Source organism: Alligator sinensis, unplaced genomic scaffold (assembly GCF_000455745.1).
Source record: "Alligator sinensis unplaced genomic scaffold, ASM45574v1 scaffold240_1, whole genome shotgun sequence".
Lineage (NCBI taxonomy): Eukaryota > Metazoa > Chordata > Crocodylia > Alligatoridae > Alligator > Alligator sinensis.
In genome coordinates this window covers 3642008-3651322 of record NW_005841902.1, presented here as the reverse complement: position 1 = coordinate 3651322, position 9315 = coordinate 3642008, and the positions used below count along the sequence as shown (strand labels likewise).

Here is a 9315-nt window from a genome sequence, read left to right as displayed (position 1 = left end):
TCCCACCCCTGGCACAGCGCCTTCCTGAGGCTTTTCGGCTCCAGCAGTGGCTGCCTGGAGAGTGGGTTTCTTCGGCCCTCTAAAAAGAACCAGCCCCCGAAGAGCTTTCCTTTCATGTCTCAGCCCTCAGGTCCCGTGGCTTTTGGGAACAGAACTTTATTTCCACATCCATAAAGCCACCTCTGGGGCCACCAGATGTCCCGTCAAGTGTTTAAGTGATAGATGCAAAAGGAACCTGGTCCTTCCTCAAGTCCAATTCTAGCAGGAGCTTGATCAGGGAGTTCTTAGGCAAGCAGGTTGGGTTAAAGTTAAACAGAAAGGGGTCCTGGGGCTCAAGGTGTTAAATTCCCTTACCATTTGCAATCTTTATTGTAGTGAAAACACTCATTCCCTCATAACTAATATCCTTAGGGCCGATGAGAGAAATGCATCCTAGATCCTCAACGCTGCTTTTCACAACAAATGCGTGCTGGGGTGGGGTGCCTGAGCTCCACACATTAGCCAGCTCCACTTCCAGAACAAGAACATAGGTGAGAAATCCTGGGCACGTCTACACATTCATTAATGCACCATGATTACAGCTTAGTACTTGTAATAACAGATGCCAAATGCACCGTAATCAGTCCTACTGTACATTAGGGCAGATAAACACTTTGTGCAATGCTTAATACATACAGGACTAAAGCTACTGTGTATTAGCGCAGTTTTTGTCAGCTGTGCTGATGCGCAGTAGAATTAGTCTAATGCGCTTTTAGCATCTCGTATAGATGCACCCCCCCAGTCCCAGTATTCTTCTGTTTGGGAAATAACTGTATAACCCACAGAAACAGTATGCATAACATCCTCCCTACCACTGCTGCTTCAAATAGGAAAAAACCCAAATGAATCCGATTCCCAGTTACTCCTTTGGCTCAAGGTGTAAAGGCTGTGGTTTGTAGTCTGAAAGCTGGGAGGTCTAGTTCTACCAATGACCCACACTAGGGATTCTTGTGACTGTATGCGAACTGAATGTGGTCAGAAAAATTAATCTAATAAAAGTACTTTGCAAACAAAATAAAAGAAACCAAAATGGGATGTCAGAGGATTTCTCAAGGATTCACACTTGAACTTTGTAGAGCTATGGTCCATATTATAAATTGTCCCTCTATTTGGGCCTTGTCTTACTTTAATGCCTTGTGTTGGATTGCTGGCTTTTTTTTGTTTTTACAGTATGCGAGTGGTGGGGAATGTGGCAGCAATGTTTGGTCAAATATGTGTGGACTGTTAAAATACGCCACTAACCTTTTCTGGTACATTTTAAAACTATTTCACAAATTTCTGTTCCTATTATACCAGGTTAAATCTATTATTCTCCATTTGCACTGGTGTATCTGAGAGATATATTTAGCCCACTGCAATGAAACCTACATATACACAAAATATTAAGTAGAAAGAGGATTAAAATTTAAGCTGTGCTTCAGTGGCATTCAACTAATACAAAAAAAAAAACCCACAAAAAAAAAAAACAAACAACACATACCCTTCTTTTCTCAGTGTCCCTTGAAACACCAACATAGTAACATGTCTGGATACTGTTAAAGTCTAGCCAGTTCCCCAACCTACATACAATTCTTTATTACATGCTCACCCCACCCAACTTTCACTGTCCAGTGAGCGCTAGCCTTGCCCCTTAAGTGAAGGTCAAAACAATAAATTACTTGGAAACTGATCCCATACATATACCCAGGGTCTTCTATGTAAAAGCTGAACATTGAAGTAGTGCAGAGGAGACTGCATATATTTCTGGTTCTGCTGCATTTCTTTTCTGGTTGAAGACAGAAACTGCACACCTTTAATGAGCATTAAACTTCCTTCCTTATTTAAAAGAACATAGAAGTAAGAGTGTATTGATACAATTAGATCAGTGATTATCCTGTTTCCTGTTCCATAAAACAGCTATCAAAAAGAATACATTTTTTAAATCCACAATATAAAATGTTTCAAGTTTCCTATTTATTAAACTTCTGTTCATAACATGCAGATCAAAATATACTAAATATATCCCAAAATTTGTTTAAAACAAAATAGCCAATTAAATTACAAGTCAGAAGAAAAAGTTTCAGAAGAGTATGTGCGCATACAAGAGAAAGCACAATAAATAAAAGTAAACACAATGTCCCTTTCTGCCTGTCCAGAAAAGTAAAGGAATGGACAACATCTGTTGAAACAAACAAAAAAATAAGTTTATTTTGATCTGAATTGTATTTACAAGCATAACTACTGATCTTGAACATTTACAAATTTACAAGTGTGCCATTTAACTTGGCAAACTGAAAGAAAACATATGGAAACAGATGACTGAACAAGAATAATATAAATAACAAATAATAATAATAAACAATAATAAAGATTTGAATCAGCTATTACCAAGATCAACTACTGACACTATGACGTCACTGACTAGCACAGAAGAGAAAACGGAGCTCTTTTTCTCAGTTCTAAACAGTGTGCTGCCTCTACAGTCCATCTTTCTTCAATTTACTCCAATACAGTAGAACTACAATTTATTTCAGTAAATCTCCTGTGAGTGGGGGGAGCTGCAACATTTGGCCCTTGATTTGTAAAATCTGAATACTTTTGTAGGCAGTCACTCAGTGTTAGAAAATTGGCTCAGAAAAATACAAGAATATTTTGACACGTATGCTGCACATTTATGATGTACAAGATCAGATCACACAACTCTTAGTCAGATAAGACCTACTGACTCCAGTGGAACAATCTAATATAAAAGTCTGAGTATCTGCAGACATGATAACAATTTCTGAGTGCAAATAACTTAGTGTATCCAGAAAATTCTTTGTAAGAGAGAAACTTAAAAAAAAAAAGAAAAATTTTAAACTGGATATCTAACATTGCCCAAGATTTACACTTTTCATCATACTTAGTTATGTACACTTATATTCATGTTAATGGATGTGCATGTGAATCCCCACATGGCAAAACAAGCAACACCCTTATTTTATTTGCATAAAAGATCATGGAAAATATATTGACTAGGTCCTCAACTGCTGTCAGTATGCATGCATAGCTTCACTGAAATCAGTGGAGCAAAATTGTTGGTTATTTTTTTTCTTGGCTTGTTTTGTTTTGTTTTTTTTACCATGTGAGACTGTAGCCCTAAATGGTACATTATACTTTTGACTTCTGAATCAACGTACAGCATTACAATACAATTCACATCAATCTGTTCCTTTGTAATGTGCACAATCTTACTGGAAAAGATAATAAACACTGCATTCATCATTTCAGAACAAACCATAAATCTGCACTGTTCAAAATCAATTACAAATTATATTATTGCCCTTAAGTGTAGGATTTGATGCAGAGCCAGTTGCTCTTTTCCAAAATTAACAAGCCACAGTACCACAGAATTATGGAGTGTTGTATGTTCAGCAAAGATAATTAATTTAATGTCTGCAATGGTGCGTGTGAACATGTGCTCTTATTTCAGCATTTCTAGAGTATTGGTTTGTTATAAATGTTTGACAAAAGGGAGATCCACAAATTTACAAACAAAATAGTAGCTCAAATACCAAGTAACCTCTAAGTTTCTTACATGCACTTGGAAGAGGTGTGCATATGAGTCACCTTGTATTAACTCAATGTATTTTGAGACAGGAACAAGTGTTGTTGATAAAGTAACAAGAACGTATTGGGCCTCATCCCTCAACTCTTACTAGCAGGCGTAGTCCTTCTTAATGGCTGATTACAAATTATTCATTAAAGTCCAAGAATTGAACCTGATACAAACTAAAACAATCATAAACTATGTCAAAAGTTCTGGAAGAAAGATCAAGGAGTGAGAATAATCTGAGTAAAAAGAAGGGCTACAGTCTCACATGGTAAAAAAAACAAAACAAAACAAGCCAAGAAAAAAAATAACCAACAATTTTGCTCCACTGATTTCAGTGAAGCTATGCATGCATACTGACAGCAGTTGAGGACCTAGTCAATATATTTTCCATGATCTTTTATGCAAATAAAATAAGGGTGTTGCTTGTTTTGCCATGTGGGGATTCACATGCACATCCATTAACATGAATATAAGTGTACATAACTAAGTATGATGAAAAGTGTAAATCTTGGGCAATGTTAGATGTTTAATGATCCAGTAATGTCTCTTATTATACTTGTGTTGCACTGCCACATATTAAATAACTATTGGCCACAGTCAGTTCTAGTTTTATACATGGAGATTATTAACAAAACGAAATGAAAATGAGTCTTGAGATGGAGCGGCTTTTCCATTCAGGATGGATCCTCAATTTTAATCCTTGAAGAGTTATTTTGCAGTTCCACCATGAAACACAGATTCTGCTGAATTAATAACAATGACTGCACTCTACTATTTGGATTAAATTACTTGTACAGTGGAGTCGCATCTTACACAGGGGTTAGGTTCTAAAGTCAGCGCGTAAGGTGAAAATCATGTATAGTCAAAATTACCCTGTCCCAGCTTGGCGACTGGTGCCTCCTGGGTCTGGGGGGCACCTGAGGTCCCCCCATGGCCGATCTGATTGCTGAGCAGGGGGGGCCTCAACGTGCTCCCTGGAGGACCTGGAAGTGGACCGGAAATGGCGGGCAGAATCGCCTGCACTATTTAAATTGTTATTTTTCTCTCTCTCTTTTTTTTTTTTTGCCAAGCGCGTATAGTTAAATTCGCGTAAGTTAATGCACGTATGATGTGACACCACTGTACTACAGGGAGACTGCAGTGTGTATGCATCTGGGCAGAATGGATCTCTTAAAGTGGTATCTCACTCCCTCTGTGAAGTCCTAAGCAGTCCCCAGTAACCAAATATACAGATACACATTTAAGAGGACCTACAATTTAGTGTCTAATTGATACTGCAACTTGCTGAATGCAACTATTATTGTGGGGCTGACTTCAACTGGATCAGGCTGCACAGCCCCTTGCAAGAGGTACTCTACCCTGACCCCAAAGGATCAGGCCCTTACAGACTGAAGGGTCTCCTGCTCATTCTTCAGGTTTCCTTATAATCACTTCTTAGAGGCTCACAGTTTCTATTTAAACACCAGCATATTTCAGTAATAAATATTGCCTCATCTACTCTATAGCTCTTTATCCTGAATGGACCTAGTCAGCACTAGACTATGATCACTGCTGTCAGCTCCTCTTAAATCTCAAAAAAAAAAAAAATTAAAAAAATCACTCTCTCATTCAAAAGCAGTGTTTTCTCTTTCTCTATGAACACATTCTCCTCACTGTCTCGCTCAATGTGCAATTCCTTTCTAGTCACTTGAACACTTGGTACATTTCCAACATACCTTCTCTTCCCTTTTTACTTCCATAAAGATTTTTTGTTTGCTCTGATATATGTTGCCATTTCAATACACACAAAAGCATTTCAGTTCAGCTTGACAGTTGCAGTCCATGATTCAGCTATTCTGTGTTCTTCTTCTAGTATTATAAACTGAATGACCAATTAAGTGACCAAACCAATCTGTCAGGGAGCCAACCCTCTTAAGTAAATATGCTTTATTTTTTTGCACATACTGGTGTGCAGTTTATAGAATTATCATACCATGTACAGCGTACATATTGTTGGAACTATTTTGTTCCCATTTTTGAAGCTTTTAATTATGGTTTACAATGGTACATCATGCATTGAAGGCAGGTGAACAACTCAAAAACCCATTACAATATATCATGTTTACTCAAATCCAAGGTGAGGTCCTGCCACCCCATTCACCATGGGGAATTAAAAAAACAAACCCTGGTCTTGGATTTGAGTATAAGCAGAAAAGTAGATGTCTGCTGTGGCTCTGACACCAGCCCTAACCTAGGCTTGGGGTCAGAGTCAGAGCCACAGCTGCTCTCCTCCCCCCCACTCCCCCTGAACCCCACTAACAATCCTGTGCAGCCTCTGCTCCCTCCACCCATACACTTCCCCCGCAGCTCTGGCACTGCTCCGGTCTGGGGCACTCAAGTCCACCTGACTCCCCCACTGCCTGCCCTTTGCAGCACTGATGGAGGATAAATGTAAGATGGAACCACCACTCTGCCAGCGATTAGATTCTATGTATGCATGGAAAATTACAACAAACGTATAATATTTCCATGTACTGAACACCCTAATTATTAGGGTGGGTCATCTTAAACCTAAAGTATGCTTGGATTCATGTAAATATGGTAGATCAGTTGAACCAACACTTTCTAAGCCAAGTATTTAAAATTAAGTACCTAAATAGCAAACCTCATTTTGTAGGTGCTCAAAACTTCCACTAAGGGTCTCTAGCATTATTTTTTATACTTCCTACAGATTGGTTACAAAGCAGTATATTTTGCCTTTTTTTTGAAGGGCAAAATTCAGACAGGTGTTTAAGAAACAAATCTAGGCTGAGATACTGTTTAAAGCCTTTCTGTTTTATGTTGATATTTTAGTTCCCCTTTAAGTTGTTTTCATAGTTGTTGTTAGGGGCTGGAAGGGACCATACAGATAATCAGATCCAGCCTCCCTGCACATGGGCAGGAAAGACTGCTGGGATCAAATGATCCCAACAAGATGGGCATCAAGACATTTTCTGAAGATCGCCAGGATGGATGACTGTACCACTTCCAGGGGGAACCTGTTCCAAACCCTCAGCACGGAGTTTTTTCTTATGTCTAGCCTGAAGTGATCTTCAATCAGCTTATGTCCATTATTTCTTGTCCTCACCTGGGGGGCCTTGGTGAATAGATGCTCCCCCAAACCCTGATGTATGCCCTTGATATACTCTGTCACTCTCCTGTTTTATAGGTTAGTCTTTTCTCTTACTGTAAGCTATCCTGAGCCTTTGTTGGGAAGGGAGGCATATACCTCGAATAAATAAATACTGCTGAATAGCACTGCAAGCAATTTCAGTCATTTCAAAGGACCAAACACTGTTCCTCTATACTCATATTGGAGCGGTACCTGCCACTGATCCAAAACTCATGGAAGTCACTGATATTCTTTTTCTTAACTCCAGTGGGTTTTGCATCAGCTCCTTAATTTAGGAAAAGTCACAATTAAATTAAATTAAGCTTTTTCCCTATATAGGTACATTTTGAGACCAACAGGAACAAAAACAGATTTGGCCCAACTGAAGGCAATTTTCTCCAGTTAGCATACATCATCTTGAAATGTGAAGATTTATTTTTTTTCCCCAGTTACTTGACAGAAATATCTAAAACAATGCTAAATCGAAATAATGCTGAGTTGTTTAAAGAATGTTCCCCAAAAAGGGAAAAGAATGACCTTCAACTGCAGTGTTTCAAAAAAGATCCTTACTAATAACAGTCTGCTGCAGGTGACCTCCTTTCCCACGATGGCTTTGGTACATTATTCGCAGCTTTCTCCCCCACAATTCTCCATGTAACCATTTTCAAAATATGCAAAACGACAGAAAAACAGTTTAAAAAAACCCCTGTGCCTAATTGCATGTACAGTCTTGGTTCTTGCTATCACAGCATACTTACAGGCAAAAATCACTCCCGAGATCTGTGTATTTGTTTATCGTGCACATTTTAAGAACAGCTTCCAAATAAAGAAGAAAATGTAACATGATATAAATAGTCACCAGAAACCATTTTTTCCACTGGACCCAACTGATAGTTTTTGGGTGCAGTACTCCAAAATACCAGCGTCTTTGCAGTTATCACAATTACACAGAATAATTTTAGTTGCACATTGGAATGCATGTATTTTTAGATCTATTTATAAAATCACTTCAAAAAAATTCAAGTTAGTTCAGTATAAGGCTATATGCAGTGTAAAATGGAGATTACTAAAACATCATAAGTTGTCACAAAATACCTCTGTTCCTTCAAATCTGACTTAAGGAGCAAAAAATAGCCAATAGTTCAGTGAAACCCCCCTAAAATGCTTGAGTATAGCTAAAGCAGAGTCCAGGTCCCTCCCTGCTACACGAGATGTTCAGTTTAAGAAAAGTCTTTCCCAAATCTTGGATAATATATATGTAGAGAGATAATGTAATAATTGAATAATGTATGATGGGACAACAAAAGCCACTCACTAATTAAGGCTGGAGCAAGCTTTTCATAAGCTTGGTAGCTGACCCAGTCCCAACTTTACCAGAAAAAAAAACATGTGACACATCATGGATAGAATACAGATGAAAGTGTGGCTGTGGGTTGCTCTTCCATCTTGTTTTAACATTGGGAATGACAGGTTTGTCTCCTGAATAATACATGATTTGCATGACAACAGTGCTCCAGATGGTGGCAATACATTTTTAATACTTTAGTGATAACATTTAAGTGCTGCAAGTATTAAAACTCACCAAAAGTGCCCCATATCTGGCATGGAGCCATAGGAGGGATGCATGGAGTTATTTAACATTGTAAAGGCACAAGCCAAAAGATGGCACCGGGGTACTCTCTAAAGAAGTAACACTTAAAAAAAGAAAAAGAAAAGAAAGAAATAAAAAAAGAATAAAACAGCAGGCATGGGGGGAGGGAGAGCAGGTACCAATGCAACACACATCCAAAGTGCAGATCACTGTTAATCCCTCACAAATATTCCAAACAGGCCGAATATTACAGTTACTCTACACTAGCCAGTCCATGTAACAGTGCATCCCTGAGTTAACAGGCATATTGCATCCAGACTACACTAAAGAGTAAAGCAGTGAAACAACATACCTGTTCCACATATGTTAAACCCCCAAATGGAAGTAATGGAACTGCCACAGAGCTAGGCGCACACCTCTGAGCTCTAGCTCAAGCACAGCAACTGGCACACACCCATTCCCATGCTGAGAGAAGTTGCATTACATCTGGGATTTTTAGTATGCACAAAGCAGCCAGGCTGAGCTCCCTAATGTGAACTGGAGACCATACCAGGGACGATATTCATAGATTCATAGATGTTAGGGTCGGAAGGGACCTCAATAGATCGAGTCCGACCCCCTGCATAGGCAAGAAAGAGTGCTGGGTCTAGATGACCCCAGCTAGATACTCATCTAACCTTCTCTTGAAGACCCCCAGGGTAGGGGAGAGCACCACCTCCCTTGGGAGCCCGTTCCAGACCTTGGCCACTCGAACTGTGAAGAAGTTCTTCCTAATGTCCAGTCTAAATCTGCTCTCTGCTAGCTTGTGGCTGTTATTTCTTGTAACCCCCGGGGGCGCCTTGGTGAATAAATCCTCACCAATTCCCTTCTGTGCCCCCGTGATAAACTTATAGGCAGCCACAAGGTTGCCTCTCAACCTTCTCTTGCGGAGGCTGAAAAGGTCCAGTTTCTCTAGTCTCTCCTCGTAGGGCTTGGTCTGCA

General features: G+C 39.3%; 1 protein-coding gene across 6 annotated transcripts in view; it reads right to left on the bottom strand.

The window, feature by feature from the left end:
- Nucleotides 1-9315, bottom strand: part of AGTPBP1 (ATP/GTP binding protein 1) — a 126351-nt gene that overhangs the window by 113089 nt on the left and 3947 nt on the right. The gene's annotated exons all lie outside the window — the stretch shown is intronic.